This window comes from Schistocerca piceifrons, chromosome 1 (genome assembly GCF_021461385.2).
Source record: "Schistocerca piceifrons isolate TAMUIC-IGC-003096 chromosome 1, iqSchPice1.1, whole genome shotgun sequence".
NCBI lineage: Eukaryota > Metazoa > Arthropoda > Insecta > Orthoptera > Acrididae > Schistocerca > Schistocerca piceifrons.
In genome coordinates, this window is record NC_060138.1 from 27,754,821 (window position 1) to 27,776,535 (window position 21,715).

Below are 21,715 nucleotides of genomic sequence, written 5' to 3' on the forward strand. Positions count from 1 at the left end.
AAAAAACGAAAGGTTACTAACATACTAACCGTCATCACCATCAATCTCACTCTTACTATCCATCCTTTATCTTATAGTAGAATTAAGTTAAATGAAAAAAAGAGGAAAGCTTATTTTTGATAGAATTAATGATACTTTTTGTAAAGTCATATAAAAAATTTGTTTAATGTTTGTAGTGTAAAGTTGATAGCGTAATCTAAGAATGTAAGGAAAGTAAGATTGTCACGTATTGGAGATGAGTTCTGCAGCCGAGGTGCAGCACCATTGCGGCCAGGTCGACGACGAGACTGAGGAGAGCGGTTAGGCGTGGGAGGAAGGAACACCGAGTGTGGGTGGCTGGTACGTCAGCTCACGAGGTAACAAAAGAAGAGGCCTTGGTGGAAACCGACGTTTCTAGGGGATAACTCCTCTGCGGAAAGGTTTGGAGAGATACAACGCAGCCTGAATGCAAGCAACATGTACCCTGCCTGAAGTGGGCTTTATTCCTACGAAAGCCACCCAAAGCATAACAACAATGGTTTTTGCGAAAGTGTTCGTCACTTGGCACTTCTATCGCAACTGTCCAAAGCACCATATGAAGGGATAAAGAATGTCCACCGAACCGGAACGGAGGGGGCCATATTACGGCGAGGCCGAGCGGAAGCTTAGACTCGCCACAGAAAGGAGAAGAAACGCGTTTATGTAACTCGATGTGCAGAATAGCGGAAACTGTCAACAGACCATAGGAAATTCAACATCTGCGTGACAATCCCTGACAACACATGGGACGGAGCAGGGAAAGGATGGAAGACTGTTCAACTTATCTAGAGGAACAACCGATTACAATGAAGAATAGACAACGACTGCGAAGAAGACCCATAAGAACGGATGAAAGATAACAGGTCTTCAACCCTAACTCCCAGTCCAGAGAAGAACGAAAACCCAAATAAGAAGATAGAAAGAAGCACCAAGAACTGAAAACACAACGCAGAAAATTTGGAACAAGAAAGGAGCCTGGACCAGAGCAGATCAAGAAACCTTTTCAAATCACTAACCATAAAAGACTATTATTACATTTAACTACCAACGGGAATCTATTTTAAATGTTCTAACAGCATAAATATTCGATATTCTTTATGGAAGATTCCAACACCTTCAGAGGAAATACCAGAAAAATGGAAGAAATGGCTCAAATGGCTCTGAGCACTATGGAACTCAACTGCTGAGGTCATTAGTCCCCTAGAACTTAGAACTAGTTAAACCTAACTAACCTAAGGACATCACAAACATCCATGCCCGAGGCAGGATTCGAACCTGCGACCGTAGCGGTCTTGCGGAAAAATGGAAGATAACAACTCATATGGAACTCTACCAATGAAATGACCAACGGTGAATCGGCATAAGGATTCGACGAATGTGGAAGCAGAAAAGTTTTGGCTGCCAAAAGTGGATCTCCAATTCAACAACACAACAGGCATATGCACAATGGAACAACAGCTACTACGCATTCACGACACACTCAGACCTTCAGCCCATTCTCTCTGCCGGCCGCCATTCCGTTCTCGACAGGAGCACGGCGAGGCACGGGCAACTGTCCAGCCACACTCAACGGAAACGCGGCGAGACGCATTCAGAACGTGATAACATACTCAACGGAGACATGGTAAGGCACACAGCCGACGTCATTCCACGTTCGACGGGATCACGTCGAAACACTTCACTTCAAGAAAAGAGTGAACCAGGGTAATGATAGGAGAAAGAACTGTCTGTGACAGACTACTATCTAGAGAAAAAAAAACAACAATTTATATTTTATTGTATTTAAAATATGTTAATGTAAACTTTTCATGTGTTAGTGATAAACCTTTATTAACGATGTTTTTGTTACTCATATTGACAAGTCAATAATATTTTTTTATATTGCAGTTTTTTCAACATGTTAAAGGTAATGAAAACCTACTATTAACAATTTTGAGTGTAATGTGTTCATAAAAATATACAGGATAGATAAACATGAATGGACTTAGCTATTCCAGGATGTCAATATAAATTTTGTAAAGTAAAATTATGTTTAGAAATTCAATATTTATGAAGTTCAATGTTAATAATTTTTGTTAAGTCATGATGTGTAGAATTAAGATTTTTGGAGAATGTAAATAGGTTCAGAAATAGGACTATAGCTGTAAAATAATGAGACAGGTTGAGATATAGCTTATAAAGTTTAATTGTAAGAATTAAACATGTTTTCGATTATGAGTAATACAAAAGAAAAAAGTAACATTTTTTTATAAAAGGGGAAGATAATATTAAATGAAGGTTTCTTCAACTTCAATACATATCCATCATCAATTAACATAAATAACTAAATAAAATAGAACAGCTCAAAATAAAAAGGAGAATTTTCAAATGATACAAATTTACAAAAAAAAAACACACATTGTTTGAATTTCAGTAACAATTTATTGTAGTCAACTACATTTGAAAGAAAAAAATTCCTTTGATTAGTTCAATAGAACTGTACAAAAATCAGAAAATGAAATACAACGTAAAGGAAGGAGACTGAATAGAACCACTGGAAGTTGGTCAGTAAACGTGTCAGTTGCTACAGTCAACAGTTGAACCAATTTTGCACTGTCTTCAATCAATTTCTCAACCACTGATTGACCCAGGACAAAATTGAAGACGGAAGGAGGAGGATATGTAAGATGGCAGAATAAATGGTCAGATTTGCACCTTACATGAGACCTTCACACATCACAATGAGAAGGTGAAGGTGACACCTAACATAATTCGGCGGTTATGACAACATTTGTCTATCAGTATGTAGTGCAAAAAGGGTTGACAGCCAATTGACCGTAATTAACACACCATTCCTATACAATGCATCTCTTTGAGAAGAAGGTGGAACAGGGAACGTGAGTCGCTTTTGGTTTTGAAAAGCCAGCCACACAATGGCATAGCGAAGCCGCACTGTGGGAGTTACGACGGAAACCACTTAAACGGGTGGCAGGAAGGAGGTCAGCGACCTCGGGCCAGGTGATTCAAGCCATAGGACGCGTGTAGCGGCACCTGTGCAAAAGGGAAAGAAAAGAGCTTTAGAAAGCTGCGTTTCGGAATTGCAATGGGATACGAACAAAAGTAAGTGACGCATTTTCGTACAGCAAGTGCAACACATGGAAAGGTCAATGAACTTAAGGCGTCTAGAAAGGGCACAAAACGTCCAATTGGGGGAAACGCACTAGGAAGGAGAAAAATACTGAAGTTTTGATGCAGTTTGATGAAAGGGACATTGCAATTGGTAGAGAGAGTTTCTACAAAATAAGAGGAACACTCCTATTGGTCGAAGAAAGCTGTGACATGAAAAAGGAACCCAAGTGGAGGGAGGCAGTTCTGCCATGAGTAGGACAAGAGAGAAATTTTTTGAGCGACTCTTCTCTGAACTGGTGTCAAGTGCAGAAAGGAGCACTTAACGCTCCGTACAGTGCAGAGAAGAAACTTGTGTGGACACTGCATTCACAGCGGCTGCACTTCAGCTAGAAATTAGCTGTAGTAACGTTTATCTCCAATTGTGGAGAAAAGAACCAGCCAAATTAGTTAATTGTTCTTGCAAGAACTGAGAGGGCACTATAATATGCACGCTGCTCCAACCATGCGCGTGTATAACACCACATGATTAGACTAGGGCTGAGTACATGTTTTCTCGCACATCGAGAAACTAGGGAAAGTTTCTGCTGGAAAGTTCAGCAAAGGTCAGATCAATTTTATAGGAATTTCAGTGGGAGAGAGTGGCCTTGCAGACAGCATCACATCGCAGCTTAAGGTAAATACTGCGTGCAGAGGAGTAAACCTTGTTGGCTCACCAGCTTGCGACCACTGTAAACTCGAGCGGCCTTGGGTAATCTTGCGCTCAGATTTGTCACTTAACTAACCATCCACTGCAGACTTGATTGTCAACCTAAATAGAACCGGACTTTGAACCGGAATCGGATGATTTTCGTAGTACTGACCAACGTCATAACTTATGTGTAGGAGCAATTTTGTAAAGAAACTTCCAATTAAACTTTCATAATATTGTGTTTAGGATTAATAGTCTTTCAGAAAGTTAATATGTCACATTGTTGTGTACAAAGTTATTTCATTTTTTGATGTTGGCAAGATGCGCTGATTTTATGTTGGTGAGTTGAAAACTGTGTAAAAGCTGTAATTTTGTGTGAAATACTGTGACATTAAACTTGTCATTTCACCTTACACAGTTGTTCTCAGCTCTAGAATAAGAAAAGACATACCGCACCTTACATTCTGAATGAGGGCAAAGTGTTCCTGATGGTTCTATTCTGTTGAAGACTGTGCTGGAGTGAAGGTGTATCTTGCTTACGGTGTGTTATAGTGAGCTATTAGATGTGGCAGCGTTTAAGTATGTTGAAACAGAGAGAGAAGGAGGTGTGCACAGAAGCAGAAGTGGATTTCCAGTAGTGAAGTGCTATGGAAACTTTGAAGCTCCTCTCGTGCAACCGTTTTCGACAAAAAGGCAACATTTTTTACAATCGAGTGTTTGCCCACCCAAATTGGATTGGCGAAATTTCTTTGACAGTATAATTGAATATATAGCAGTATGGGACTCGCAGGTGACCAAGTGGGACAGATTCCATTCTCCATATGAGATATCTTCAATTCGGATCGGGTTTTGTAAGACATTATTTAATTCATGAAATAGGTTTTGCATACTATATACATTTTAAAATGTGCGTTATGGGGCCTGTATTTGTGTGGCTGTGCATGGGACACCACGTGTCTCAAGTGTCCTATGTAAAGTCATTGTATTCTTGCAAGATGGTAGTAGTGAATAACCATGACATCTTGCACTGATGCTTCACGTAAGAGCAAACAAATAACTATTCTCAGACCTTCTACTCGATCAATAGTTCAACCAGAAACACATCTACTTAAAGTAAATATTCAGGCAGGAAGCATTCTTTTGTGTTACTTAAATATTTTCAGATCACAGAACGTAAGTTTGTCTTGGTATCTTCAAGAGAGCAACTAGTTTTCCATTTTTATACTACGTTTTGTGATAGAGTGGCGTTACCAAGTCACTAAAATAAAGTTTCTTAAGTTTACGAGTGAATAAATGCGTGGTTATGGGTACACAGGTAAAAACCAAATGTTTTTGATACTCAAACTTGAGTTCAGTGAAGACAAAGCTAGTTATCAACAAAAAAATATTTAAAATGCTAAATAACATTTCTTTATGTTGAAGTACCTCTGTCTTTGGCAAACCATACCTGAGAATCGGTATCTTAATATTATTTTGTGTGGGGCTTATTCGTTGCGAAAAAAGGGCAGCTTCTTCGTGGAATCTGGTGACCATTGTAAGTAGCGGCATAGACACACGTATAACAAAATTTCACAGACAATATACAATTGTGACGCTCGGTAGGAGAACAGCGAATTAAGGTATTTTGTTTATATTTACATTCATGTTTTAACCAGGGCTGTGTTATATAATCTGTGTAAGTAATTTAAATCAATTAAAAACATGTTGTTCAGCAACTCTATTTGATCCTATAGGGTTTTATTTCGTATATGCGCTTATGGAAATAAATTCTATTCTTTCGAGTTGCTTCATTCTTTTGCTTTTGATAGCTAGGTGCAATATTTGTAGGCTGTTATGCTATGTCTTTCACTTCATTTTCATATTCAGCAGCATGTGTTTGTTTACGTATTTTAAACAAAGAACGTCCATGTGCTCGCAGAATCGTAAACTGAAATTTCTGTCTGTTTGGATGGTGTATATATTTGGAAATCAGTTGCAGATGAGCTCTTATACCCTTGATAAACTGCATCGTCTGCTGCTGTTCTCAAATACTACGGACGGTTTTGAACTTTATTTTGTCATTTGTGTAAAAATGTATTCTCACATTTGTTCATCAGTTAGCTACCTTCCATGAAAAGTTTCCTAAATATGGCATGCTCACATATTTTTCAGTTAACTACACAATTGGAAAAAAATTCCGACGCCAAGAAGCAGTTGTGCGAGATAAACGAAAGGTGGTTGGTGTGTTTCTACATCTGGAAGACGACGTCTATTCAAATTTCATGCCAACAACAAATTCTGTATCTTTCAACCAAAATTGGCTGAGACAAACAAATCGTGTTTCGTTACTTGTTAGACACCTCTTGTAGTTGGGTTCTAGACGCTCCTTGAGCGTAAGGGTGAAAGCTAGTTATTTAGCTGTAAGTGTACGTTACATAATTATAGGTTCAGAAATTCACTTCTATTGTGCTAGATTTTAATTTCTTTATCTGTTTTACTGATTTGCTATGACTGTTGATTTTCACAGTGATTTCATTCTGAACCACTAACTCACCCAATTTTTTCTTAGAATGGAAAAAACTGATTTTACTAACTAACTTCGCAGATTTCGAAAATATATAAGACTCTGGTAATTTGAATGAAATGCCCTCCTAACGTTATACAGTCCAACACTCGTACCGTTCATGACATAAATTTGGGTATAGCCTGTACCACAGTACTACTTCAAAATACCCGTGCTGTTACTTTGAAAAAAGGAAAAGGACCCACGGGGGTTGAATCAAGTTTGTAGTCGTTCAAGACGTAGCACCCTCTACACATCGCTGTTTGGAAATTTGCACGTTTCTAACTTGCCTGTTTCTCCTTTCATTCACGAATTCGAGTAAACTCTTTGCAAAATTTTAGCTTTTACTCTGTGTTACTTACATGTGGGGCACAGATTGATTATCAGGACATCATATTACAATCGAGAAAATTAATTGCGGTATCTGACCATTGTTGTTGGAAATCTGTGCAGCCCTGAGGATTATTCCTAACATAAAAAAGAACGAGCTGGCTTCACGGCGAAGTCCTGTCAATAGAAAATTGGAGATGCGTCTGACCATCCACACGTTCATTGGCGATGTCTACGCTGATTTGACAGGACTTCAACATTTGAAAGATGTTTCAGGATATATAGGTTAGTCAGTACTTTTAAAGTGAAGAAAATTCACAGGAATGAATTGTAACGCGACCTCTTCCACCTTTCTGCAAGTAAAATACTCATCTGGGCAGATATGAATACCAAATCATAATCTCCTGTATTTAGGTATAGAATTTTCATAATGAGGCGATAGTCTGACAGTTATAAATGTAATGAATTTAAATGTGTTTTGTCTAACCATTAATGTAAGAGTTAAGAGGCATCTCTGTATTAATCATGTGATAAAAGCAATCCGTGACCTAGTATTCAAATTGTCATCCAAGCGCGTTTTTTTTCCCATGAAAATGTAAGCGACAGCACTCCTTTTCTGAAACTGCACTACACTGACGATGCTGTGAACATTAGCAAAAAAAAAACTGATTTAAGGAGAGACATCGGTGAAATTTCAACCAGGTCGCAAAAAAATCGTAGCGGACTGAAAATGTGTTTCATAACATGGCTTGGCATGCTGAATTCAGCAACTTCCAATTTGCCAGTTCAGCCACCACCCATCATGGATCAGAAATGAATACACACATCAAAAAAAGTTTTGTATCATCCCGGTCCCCAGAACTCCTGAAGATAGACGTTGACTGTGGACATTGTATCACAGACACAGTTCCTTTGACTGTTCCGAGGTGTCACTAAACCCGCCCAAAGATGTTAACAACCGTGCACGAGCAGCGCCTATTAGACGGAGGGAGTCCAACAGCCGGTCGGTTCCAGTCATTCCACCAGGAAGGAGGTACACGGCTCTTGTTGCCTCTAGTTAAACCATGCCTAGAAGGTCAATACCGCGTTTCGATCGCGTTCGCATTGTTACTTTGTGCCAGGAAGAGCTCACAACAAGGGAAGTGTCCAGGCGTCTCTGAGTTCTCCAAAGCGATATTGTTCTGACGTGGAGGAGATACAGAGAGAGAGGAACTGTCGATTGCCTGCCTAGCTCAGGCCGCCCAGGGGCTGCAACTGCAGTGGATGACCGCTACCTACGGATTATGGGTCAGAGGAACCCTGACAACAACGCCACCATGTTTAACGATGATTTTCTTGCAGTCACAGGACGTCGTGTTAAGACTCAAATGGTGCGCAATAGGCTGCGTGATGCGCAATTTCAGTCCAGACGTCCATGGCGAGGTCCATCTCTGCAACCACGACACCATGCAGCGCTGTCCAGATGGGCCCAACAACTAGCCGAATGGACCGCTCAGGATTGGCTTTTCGTTCTGTTCACCGATGAGTGTCGTATATGCCTGCAATCAGACAATCGTCGGAGACGTGTTTGGAGGCAACCCGGTCAGGCTGAACGCCTTAGACACACTGTCCAGCGAGTGCAGCAAGGTGGACGTTCCCTGCTGTTTTGGGGTGGCATTATCTGGAGCCTATGTACGCCGCCGGTGGTCATGGAAGGCGCCGTAGCCGCTATACGATACGTGAATGTCATCCTCCGACCGATAGTGCAACCATATTGGCAGCATATTGGCGAGGCATTCGTCTTGGACGACAATTCGCGCCCCCCATCGTTCACATCTCATGAATGATTTCCTTCCTCGACTAGAGTGGCCAGCAAGTTCTCCAGATATGAATCCTACCGAACATCCTTGGGATAGACTGAAAAGGGCTGTTTACGGACGTCGTGACCCACCAACCACTAAGAGGGGTCTACGCTGAATCACCGTTGAGGAGTGGGGCAATGTGGACCAACAGTGCCTTGATGAACTTGTGGATAGTATGCCACGACGAATACAGGCGTGCATCAGTGCAAGAGAACGTGCTACTGGGTGTTAGACGTACCGGTGTGTACAGCAATCTGGACCACCATCTTTGAAGGTCTGGATGCACACATACAATCTTCACATACGCGATTACGAATTTTTGTATAGATTATGCACTATAGAGACAGAGTCACATCAAATTAATGTTACAATTAGATTTCTGCACCCTATATATATATATATCTTGTGTTACAAAACTAACTATACTTCAATTTTTTTGAAAAAATCAAAATGATCAAAATCGTTACAATAACGGAAATGCTACTCCTCTGTGAATTTTAAACGTTTTAGTCTTAAACATTTTTTGTGTTTTTTGTGAATACATTCCGTGACAAACTAGACTCCACATATGGATCTGAAAAAAATATTGATTGTTTCAAAACTCAAAAATCAAAAAGTATGAAAAAATTTCTTTAGTAAACTAGATTTACCCAGTGAAAATACGTTATGAAACAAATTTTTAGCTCCCCACGATTTTTCTTTTTTGCGACTGGGTTGAAATTTCACCAGTATCTCCCCTTACATATTCCGAAATACTGAAGTTATGCTAGTTATCACTTTTTCGACAGACGAACATAACTATACACGCTCTTTCGTCCATGATGGTGTCATTTGCTGTAGAAGTACTAGTGCTAGAAATAGTACCAGTGGTGGCTAATTTTCAGATGTACGTTTTTTATGCGGCGTTCATATAATATCAGGCGAAGATCCAGATCGGATGGACACGAGAGCAGCACTAAAGTAACAACAGACTTTAAAATTCAGTTCCTTAAAAATGAACGTCATCCATTAAATTCAATATCCAAGACAATCAGATTGTCGGGAAGCTGTATTAAAGATGTTACTGAAAGTTCTGTTTTAGCATATTACAGCTCATCTTGTGGATGAAATGTGTTTTCATATCCATCGCACTGTCCCTCACCAGTCTGATTTAATTGTGGACAGTAAGATACAAATTTGTAATCCAAGAAGTGATGGAATTTTTGGGAAGTCTTGTTGGTAAAACATCAGAAAAGAATAGTTTTCTTAATCAGTATTATCACCACTTCTACGGGCCATTCATCATTCACTAAAATTCTGTCTGCGTTATAACAATATTTGGTAATCAGAGTAGATTTAAATTTTCTCAAATCGTAGAACTTTACACTGGTGGACAAAATTAAGAGATTGATAACGTTTAGCCCATCATCGCGGGAAATGCTAGGGAGAAATAAATGAAAATAGGTATGGATATAGTTTACTGTTCGACAATCATTTCTCAAAAGAAGAGTTCAAACACCATTGAGTAGCACGAGTAATGGCCAAGAGGCCAATGTGGTCTAGATCACAGGTTGCGAAATGGCTGTCAAAACGTGCCTAGTACAGGGCGTAGTCGCCTCGGACAGACACACAATGAGTGGCCGTACTGTTAACAAAAGAGTTCAGGAGAGCCTGTGGAAATCGCACGCATTCCTTCTCCAGAACTGTTCTTGGCTCCTGAGTGATTCACGGTGTGGAGGCGGCGCGTTGCAACTACCCCCTCTTGCCCTCGCCCTCCCACTCCCCCTCTCCCCTCCCCCCACCCCCCACCCCCCACCACCGCCACAAGAGCATCCCAGTATTCAGGTCAGGAGAACTAGCTGGCCAAGCCACACTGTGAATATCCTCGCTTCGCAGATATTCATGTCGGCTTCTAAATTGTCTTGCGCTGTCGTCCATAGAGTGAGCAACACACCTGAAAGATCGCAGATAGGGGTGTAAGATCTCCAGCCTGTACCTCTGGGCGTTCAAGGAACCAGTGCCAAACCAAACACATGGACTGGTATTGTGATATCAGTGCGATGCCTACCCAAAACTGCACACCTCCACCACCGTACGCCCACATCTGTACCTACATATAATATATACTACGCAACCCACTGCACGGTGCTTGGGGGAGGTATAGCGTCCCCAGTGCTATATTACGAAAAGACTTAAAAAACAATATTTATAAAGAAGAGACATTCAAAAATTGAATAATATATTTTTATCATGTAGCCGTAAAACAATAATTTCTCTGTCGAGAAATGCAAGGAAATGCAATGCAAGGAAATAATTTATGACAAAATGATCTAAAGAGACGACAAGGTACGCTCTTTTGTTAATTTTTTTAGTCGACTTCACTTCTTCACTTGTCTTGATGATGTACAGACGGACATCTTGCGAGTGCTGGCAATGTAAGCATATTTGTATGAGTTAAGCAGATAATATATTAATTGAATATTATTGTGCACTTTTAATTTGTAAGAGATAATCCCGATTTCATGTCTGCCTTCCTTGAATTAACCTGCATTCGAGTAATTTACAGTTCAACAATCTCAGCTGCTGATGCAGCCAACGACGCCATTACGCGGCGATATTAACTTATGAAAAATTAGCGGAAGCGGAAAACTCGCCCGCTATTAACATAATATTAATTTTTCTCCACAGCCGCCCGACGTTGCAGAAAATACTTAGCTTTAAGATTCTTATTTTCAGTACCATAACCGAGAGCCAGAGCCAGGACTCCGACTACAATACAATGGTTAACAGAGGTAAGAAAAATACTCTCGCGCGTGTGTGGGCCGCAATTTTAATTAATAACTAAAGATTTCTTGCTTTAAAGTGAACTGACTAGCCGAGGAAATTAATATGAAAAGTTTATTACATTGTTCAACTTATATGCTCATCTTTTAAGATTCAGCGAGTCTAACATTCATTAACGTAACAAATAATTTGAAATTAATATTGTTAAAAAGGAGAACTTCAGGAAAGCATTTAATCGTAAAATCAAAATTAAATGAAATATCATTTTTATTAAGACCCACCGCGTAAGTCGGCAACAATCAAAAAATAATAATAACAATAACAATATATTACTTTACGACGGCCGACGGACGCGAGAGAGGGTACCTTGTCATTTCCTTTCCTGTTACACTCGCAAACAGAGCGAGGAAATAACGACTTTCTATGTGCCTCCATATGAGTCTTAATTTCTCGTAAGTTATCATCGTGGTCGTTGCGCGCTATGTATGTTGGCGGCAACATAATCTGTAATATTAGTAATTTTCGCCTCACAAACATTGCCGGCCGCTGTGGCCGTGCGGTTCTAGGCGCTTCAGTCTGGAACTGTGTGACCGCTACGGTCGCAGGTTCGAATCCTGCCTCGGGCATGGATGTGTGTAATGTCCTTGGGTTAGTTAGGTTCAAGTAGTTCTAAGTTCTAGGGGACTGATGGCCACAGATGTTAAGTCCCATAGTGCTCAGAGCCATTTGAACCATTTTTGAACTCACAAACATTAAAATACGCTCAATAGTAAACGCCTGATGGCTTAAAGTTATCGAACAATTGTAAAAGAAATGAACCATCGCATAGCAGCGACAGAATCTATTATTCTTTACCTTTGCCGTTCTTGCGCGGTGCCTGTAAATCTCTATGTACATGTATCGATTAATGATATAAAAAAGAATTCTGTTGTTTCAAGACAAATGAGGCATTGCGCGCTTCACGTTTTACTGTTTGTATTCCATGAAAGGCGGACGCGGACCTGCTGCGTTCCGCAACAGTATTTTATATTTTATGTGAAAATATTGACTGAATATGCTAATTGTTATTTCTCCAATCAGAAAACATGTAGTTTCTTGTAATTGATTACGAACAGACAGCATCAAGAGGACATTTTGACTGTTATATTGAGTGAATATGCTAATTATTATTTTTCCAATCAGAAAACATGTAGTTTCTTGTAATGAATTACGAACAGACAGCATCAAGAGGACATTTTGACTGTTATGTATAAAGTATTTAACCACAATGGTCATCTATTGTAATATGAAAAGATACGCAGAATTAAAAACGTGTGTTAAAGATAAGTGTGCTTATTTTAGTAAATTAACCTTGATGATTTCCATCTCGTTATTTACTTGAATGATAATTATTTTGTTTTAGTTCATCACCAGAAATTACGATCACGCTGATGGGCCGAACGCAGCATGAGGCAGAAGGAACATTATCGTTTTCCTATTATTTCTGAATCAACTCTTTTTTTTTTTAATTGTGTAGTGTTGCATTTCTTTTAAAGTCCATAAATCTTCTGGTCCCTTAGTGTTGTTCCGGGTATTACTACATCGAGACTATAAAAATGCATAGAAATGATAATGTGTCTTCCAAACGATCTCAAATATATCAATATGCTGCTCTTATTCAGATATTTAATGCTCAACGTATGTTGTTATAATAGTGTAATCAATCCCTGTTGCCAAGTGGCCCACCAAAATATTCACTTTTTCGACATTTTTAAAATATATATATAAAATAACAATTCCTTTTCTTTTCGCCCCCCAAGAGCAACGCTACAAATCGTTTAGCAGTCAGCTTCAAATGTCGGTGCTCTAAATATTTGAGTTCCCGAAGCATCTCCGTAACACTCACGTGTTGCTCGAACCTACCGGTAACAGATCTAGCAGCCTGCCTCTGAAATAGTTCCATGGCTTCCTTCAATGCGACCTGCTATGGATCCCAAACACTGAAGCAGTACTAAGAGTATGTCGCACCAGCGTCCTATATGCGATCTCCTTTACAGGGAAACCACTCTTTCCTAAAATTCTCGACCATTCGCTTTCCCTACCACTGTTCTCACATGCTATTCCCATCTCATAGAGCTTTGTAACGTTATGCCCAGGTATTTAAACGAATTGACTGTGTCAAAAAGGGCACTACTAATACTGCATACTAAAATTACTGGTTTGGTTCAAATGGTTCAAATGGCTCTGAGCACTATGGGACTTAACATCTGTGGTCATCAGTCCCCTAGAACTTAGAACTACTTAAACCTAACTAACCTAAGGACATCACACACATCCATGCCCGAGCCAGGATTCGAACCTGCGACCGTAGCAGTCGCGCGGTTCCGGACTGAGCGCCTTAACCCCGAGACCAACGCGGCCGACATTACAGGTTTGATCTTCCTACTCATCCGCATTAACTTCCATTTTTCCACATGTAGAGCTAGCTGCCATTAATCACACGAGTCGTCCTGCATCTTCCTAGAGTCACTCGACTTGGACACCTCACACGGAATCGTCAGCAAACAACGGCAGATTGCTGCCCACCCTGTCAGCCATATCATCTACGTGTATAAAGAACAACAGCGGTCCTGTCACAGTCACCTGAGGCACTCTTGACGATACCCTAGTCTCTGATGGACACTCACCCTCGAGGACAACATGCTGGGTTCTGTTTTTTACAAAGACTTCGACCCACTCACATATCTGTGAACTTATTGCATATGATCGTACCTTCGTTGAGAACGTGCAGTGGAGTATCGTGTCAAATACTTTCTGAAAATCTAGAAATGTGGAATCTGCCTTTTGCTCTTGATCCGTAGTTCTCTGTGTATCACGTGAGAAAAGGGCAAGTTGAGTTTCGCACGAGAGATGCTTTCTAAAACCGTGCTGATTCGTGCTCATAAGCTTCTCAGTTTCTGAAAGTTTATTGTATTCGAACTGAGAATATGTTGAAGGATTCTGCAGCTAACAGAAATTAGGGATATTGGTCTGTAATTTTTCGGGTGTATTCTTTTACCCTTCTCGTATACTCGAGTCATGGTGCTTTTTTCCGGTGGCTTGGGACTTTGCGTTGGGCGAGAGATTCATAATACACTACTGGCCATTAAAATTGCTACACCAAGAAGAAATGCAGATGATAAACGGGTATTCATTGGACAAATACTAGAACTAACATGTGATTACATTTTCATGCAATTTGGGGGCATAGATCCTGAGAAATCAGTATCCAGAATAACCACATCCAACCGTAATAACAGCCTTGATACGCCTGGGCATTGAGTCAAACAGAGCTTGGATGACGTGCACAGGTACGGCTTCACATGCAGCTTCAACACGATACCACAGTTCATCAAGACTAGTGACTGTCGTTTTGTGACGAGCCAGTTGCTCGGCAACCATTGACCAGACGTTTTCAATTGGTGAGAGATCTGGAGAATGTGCTGGCCAGGGCAGCTGTCGAACATTTTCCGTATCCAGAAAGACCCGTACAGGACCAGCAACATGAGGTCGTGCATTATCCTGCTGAAATGTAGGGTTTCGCAGGGATCGAGTGAAGGGTATTCACGGATCGTAGCACATCTGAAATGTAACGCCCACTGTTCAAAGTGCCCGTCAATGCGAACAAGACTGAGACGTGTAACCAATGGCACCCCATACCATCACGCCGAGTGATACGCCAGTATGGCAATGACGATTACACGCTTCCGCGATGTCGCCAAACACGGATGCGACCATCATGATGCTGTAAACAGAACTTGGATTCATCTGGAAAAATGACGTCTTGCCATTCGTGCACCCAGGTTCGTGCACTATCGCAGGCGCTCCTGTGTGTGATGCAGCGTCATGGGTAACCGCAGCCAAAGTCTCGGAGCTGATAGTCCATGCTGCTGCAAACGTCGTCGAACTGTTTGTGCAGGTGGTTGTTGTCTTGCAAACGTCCCCATCTGTTGACTCAGGGATCGATATGTGGCTGCACGATCCGTTACAGCCATGCGGATAAGATGCCTGTCATCTCGACTGCTAGTGATACGAGGCCGTTGGGATCCATCACGGCGTTCCGTATTACCCTCCTGAACCCACAGAATCCATATTCTACTAACAGTCATTGTATGTCGACCAACGCGAGCAGCAATGTCGCGATATGATAAATTGCAATCGCGATAGGCTACAATCCGACCTTTATCAAAGTCGGAAACGGTGATGGTACGCATTTCTCCTCCTTATAAGAGGCATCACAGCAACGTTTCACCAGGCAACGCCGGTCAACTGCTGTTTGTGTATGAGAAATCGGTTGGAAACTTTCCTCATGTCAGCGCGTTGTAGGCGTCGCCACCGGCGTCAACCTTGTGTGAATGCTCTGAAAACCTAATAATTTGCGTATCACAGCATCTTCTTCCTGTCGGTTAAATTTCGCGTCTGTAGCACGTCATCTTCTTGGTGCAGCAATTTTAATGGCCAGTAGTGTAATTTCAAAGTAGGTAAGGGGCCAATGCCGTGCTCTTAGTGAAATTGAACTGAGATTTCATCCGGACCTGGTGACTTACTTGCTTTCAAATTTTTCAGTTGTTGCTCTACGCCATGTACCCTTATTGCAGTGTTGTCCATACGGGAGTCTGTCCGATGGTCAAATGACGCGTCCCTTTCCCTGATGTTGCGGGGTTGGTATCGTATCCCACGTCGCCTCCATGTAAGTGTCGCAGAGAATCAGGTTGTAGACTGAATCTGGACTCTTACATGAACAGAACATTAGCCCATTGAAACTGTGTGCACTCTCTGTGTCGTATGCACCATCATAAACGGTGTCTCTTGTGCGAGACGGTGGGAGTGTTACACGCGGCCGGCTCTCTGTCGTACAGTCCTACTTCATGGGGCTTTCTGGCAACTGTCTTCCAGAAACTGATGTTCCCGTGGCAGCAGCGAGGACACGAGAGAGTTGCGTCGCTGTGGAAGACGTCCTCTGGCGCTCGGCTGAAAGCACCAATTACCGGTCGTCATCCGCCGTTGTGGCTCTCGGGTGACCTTGTCCTGGTCTTCTAGTTACTGTTACACTGGCATTAAACTGCCTCCATATATTCGAGATGACAACTGGTATTATATCCAGTTCTCTTGCAACCTGACTTGGGACTGCTCTACCTCTGCGTACTGACGATTCTCCATCTCATATTGTTGTCTAAGCGATAATGTGCATTCATTCCACCTAAATAAACAGAAAGAAAACAACATTACTCACGGAAGGCAACAACACTTGCTACTATACTGCGGAAAGGACGTCGCTGCGCAGACTTTTATACTCGTACCACGCTCTGGCTTTGGGACGGCCACACGAATACGTGATCTTATCTCTGCACCGCGAGCGCCACATTGTTTTTATATGGCACCCTGCGGTCCCAACTTTGTGCGGTTTTTTGGAGAACTGCAAAAAAATGCTACTCGTCTCTTAATTTTGTCCACTAATATACTTTCAATGTGGTCCTTCACAGCAAGGGTTATTTTTCCTTAATTAACTCAATATTAATTGACTTCGGAAGCTTTTATAGACTACTACACTTATTATACCTCTATGATTCGAGATGCACTGGAGGAGTATTGCTCACAGCGCGTAATAAGAAAGAAGGCAAACGTAAGGATTTGACAGCTCGTCGACAGTGAGGTTGTCAGAGACTGAACACAATCTCGGAATGGGGAAGGATGGAACGAAAAAAGGACATGCGACTTTCAGAGAACCGGCCTGGCATTTGCCTTAAGGGGCTCCGGAACGCCCTATACTTGCAATGTTAAAATAACGCTTATAAATTACATCTTTCCTCACAAAGTATTTGAGGTAGGAAGTTGAACTTTTTACAGATTATTTATTGAAATATGGGCTACAACTTAACACAGGGATTTTACAAAATTTTAGTTCAGTTATTAAAGATAATTTTTTTTTCAATTTTAATGAAAATTCACAACATATTTTTGCAATTTTTTATTTATATATTCAAAAATATACTGTTTTTTGGAAAAAGGCTGTGTTAAATTATGCAGAAGGTACTGTGTAACATTTACTGAAAGTTTGAAACAAATATGTTTGGAAGATCCTTAGAAAACATGTAATTAGTATGAGAAAAGAAAAGTTTTGGGAATCGAGCGACAAAGATTGGATTAACTTTTTAGTGCATTCCAGGTCCATAGGATGGATTATCTTCATCCTCTGCAAACTCCTCCTCCAGCTTCCTCTTGTTCCTCCTCCTGTTTACTCTTGCTTGTATTTCTAGACTCTTTACAGCCCTGTCTGCAGCCCGAAGGCGTTCCTTGTCTAAAGCAAGCATCGCTCGTTGTTGTGTTCGTAGATTTTGCTACCATTTTCTTCAGTTGCAGTTACTGCAACACTGTTCCAAAAGGTGGTCATGTATGAACACATATCACATTTCAGTTGTATTTCACTAGCAAGTCCTACGTGCTTTATTATGGAGAGTTCCAGACCAACTTCACTACAATGAATACATCTTACACAGTTTGAAAAAATTCCTTTGAGAACCGACATATCAAATATTTCATTCACATCCGATTCGCCCATAAAACATTCATAGTTTTCACTCATTGAACCAAGCTTCTTCTGTGAAGTATTTTCTTTCCCACTTTGACTGCTATGGGCAGGTGTACTTGAGAGGTTAGGTTCACTCACTTGGTTATCGTCTTTATTGTTTACAGTAATAACACATACCTTTGGCTTTCCAACATTTCTCCTTTTCTTAAAATCATTCAGAGGATTTCTAATAACTTTACTTTTACTCATTATTATACTTCAACAAAACAGAGTCTCAAGAAACAGAGTTAATTACGAATATTTTCGAGATAACGACAGAGTAAATAAACATGAAACAATCGACAATCACACCAGCGATATATATTGAACCATCACAGGTTAGCCACAACACACACTTTCTCTCACATCACTAAAATGTACCTGGTGAACACGGATGTTAATAATAACACCATTTGACAGCAGTTTAACAGCCCCACAGTGGGTCACGCCCATGTAGAACACATTTCAAAAAAAATTTAAAAATAGTTGTAGTCTTCGGAATTGAATAAATTATATATCTATTAAAAGGTAATAGTCTGCTGATTCAGAAAACGCAAAAAAGTAAAAATTGAACTGTTCATGATTTTGAGCCTTTCCGGAGCCCCTTAAGTGGTTTAGGAAAATATAAAACCTAAATCTGCGTGACTATGCGGAGATTTGAACCGGCGAGCTCCCGAATACCTGTCGATTTTCTGACTTTATAGCAGTGGTACATGAGAAGCTACATTCATAGCAACCGCTGACGAAACTGAGTGACTCGGATGTCCACGTAGAAGCACACCTCGTCAAGCATCCTCCGAGAGGATATCCTTAACGCAGACATCGGCACCTCTGGAGACCCACTTAAGCTCGGGAGGCGCTTCGTCACGTGACGTGACGTGACGTGACGTGACGGCAGCGCTCCTGGTGCATAAAATCGAAACTTCTGTTTTTCTTTTCGGTCGTCAGTCTTCTGACTGGTACAGTGAGACACATCCACAAATTCCTCTCCTCTGCCAACCTTCCCATCTCAGATTAGCAACTGCAGCCTATGTCCTCAGTTATTTGCTGGATGTGTTCCAGTCTCTATCTCCTCTACAGCTCCCTCCAGTGCCATGGAAGTCATTCCTTGGTGTTTAACAGATGTCCTACCATCCTCTCCCTTATTCTTCTTGTCAGTGTTCTCCATGTGTTCCTTTCCTCGCCGATTCTTCGGAGAACTTCCTCATTTCTTACCTCATCCGTCTATCTAATTTTCAATATTCGTCAGTAGCACCACATCTAAAATGCTTCGATTCTGTTCTTTTCCGGTTTTTCCACGGACTTAGTTCACTGCCATACAATTCTGTGCTCCAAACGTACATTCCCACAAATTTATTCCTCAAATTAAGGACTATGTTTGACTTTAAAGATAGTGTTCAAATCTTTTTTTTATTGACCTGTTTCGATCTTCAGGTCGTCAAAAATATTTTTGGTTTTACGTCATGTTACATCGTGCATTCGTTACTCATGCTTCGTTAACATTTTAGTGAAGAGTACATCGCACATTCCACACAGGTTTGTCAAAAATAAAATTACAAACAGGTCTGACATAAGTAAAAAATATACACAGTGAAAGTGTATATTGTGAAACCTGGTATGTTTACGTATCTAGTACTCCTCTGATGCTTGTCAGTTGTCAAAATCTGCAAGATATATATTACACGTATATGACGAGTAAAGCATATCTTGGAACATTCTCACTTGAAATATATAGTGAAACTGTGCAACAGCTTTGTTTGATACATTGTTATATTTTCCTCCATTCGTCGATTATATTAAGTACTTCGTGTGTTATTCGAAGATTCTGCTGGCCTTGTCTTTTTGCCAATTTGATGCTTTTCTGGTTTTTTTAACTCTTTACCCATTAGTCTTATATCGTATTGCTTCCCCTATTGGACCCAATCGTTCCCCCAAAGCATCCCCTGAAACATTCAACAAACTCTGATTCTTTCAATTCGTCCAGGTATTATCTCCTTCATTTATCTTTCTGTAATTCCTTTAGTTTTAATCTCCATTTTGTAACCAATAAATTATTGTCAGAGTCTTCATCTGCAATTGAATATGTTTTGCAGTTTAAAATCTGTGTTCAAACACTCTGTCTTACCATTACATAAATTATGTGAAACCTTCTGGCGTCTCCAGGCCTTTACCAAGTATACAGATCTTTTTCGTCTTACATAAATCAAGTGTTTGTAATGATTCAATTATGCTCAGTGCATAATTCTCCCAAGCGGTTTCCCCATTCATTCCTTTTCCCCAGTCTTTGTTCTCATACTATTTTTTCTTCTCTTCTTTTTCCTAACATTATATTCCAGTCTGCTGTCACAACACCTGAATCATTTCCTTTATTTCATTAAACATTTTTTAAGCTCTGCATCATCTGCAAATTTATTAGATATTTAAAAAATGTACTTTTATAGCAGCTGTTGGGTTCATGTCTCTCTTGGCTACGATTATACGCTCAATTTGCTGTTCACAGTAGATTATCCGACTTCCGATTTTATATTCATTATTAGACCAGTCCATATTACTCCTATTTCATCTTGTGTTGATAACCCTGTACTCACCTGTTCCACCTGCCACCGGTAATATTAGTATCTGTTTCGATAGCTTAAATAAACTTATATTCGATAATCTAACCATGCAGGCTCATAAAAGCCATACAATTTGTGTAAAAATTTCTTAGATCGTCGCTGAGCAGCGACCACCTGATATTTCAGAGAATATCTTACTCGCTACGGCGCAGAATACGAATTGTTCATAAATTGTATCGATACCGATATTTTGTGTTTCTTTTTTTGACAGCTGGAGAATTGTAATCGTGTTCAGTTACCACAGTCCTGATATATTTTTTAAAGACGGCGGACGCGTATATGGCTCTGAGCACTAAGGGACTTAACATCTATGGTCATCAGTCCCCTAGAACTTAGAACTACTTAAACCTAACTAACCTAAGGACATCACACAACACCCAGTCATCACGAGGCAGAGAAAATCCCTGACCCCGCCGGGAATCGAACCCGGGAACCCGGGCGCGGGAAGCGAGAACGCTACCGCACGACCACGAGCTGCGGACGGACGCGTATATGGCGTGGTCCGCAATCACTAATTAGTTATTATAAAATTTTACTATTGTGCAGTGCTATGTAAGAATTTATGTGTGCAGCTGAGATGAAATGTCGAAAATGTTAAAGGACTTTATTTAACGAAACAGCCAGCAAGATATAAAATTGAAAGGTACGGAGCCTATTGTTAGAAATACTGGCTAACGTAATTAAATAGGTCATTGTGCTCTCAAATGCTGTTGTGCCTGCTTATTACTTAAAGTATTTCTCGCTATCCATCTCCTATTAATGACAACAGAAATAACGGTGTTTTTATAGTTTTTATACAGCTACCAGGGACCGACTGCATGTCGGCATACGTCGTAGTTAAGGCAGAAGGCACATTGACATTTACCTTGTTTGTGATTTAAATCCAATTTCTTTTAACGTGTGGTGTAGTATCGCAAAGAAAATTTCCAGCTCTGTTTGGTCCCTTCGGTTTCTCTGTTCGTAGTTGCTATGCCTCATATCCGGTCGTGTCGAAGATGATCACGACATAAATAAATTAAGTGGCAGTGCGAACTCCGTTCTTGATCTTGAGAACGCTATGCCTTCTGCAAACGATTTCAGGTGACATATAAACTATCACATACAGTACTTAAGTTTCTGAAAAGTCTTTGCTCTTCCCGCCAAGAAGTGGTGCAAAACTAACAACAGATTTCTGAATCTCCACAACAGAATAATAATTTAATCAAAATATATATTTTTTAAAGA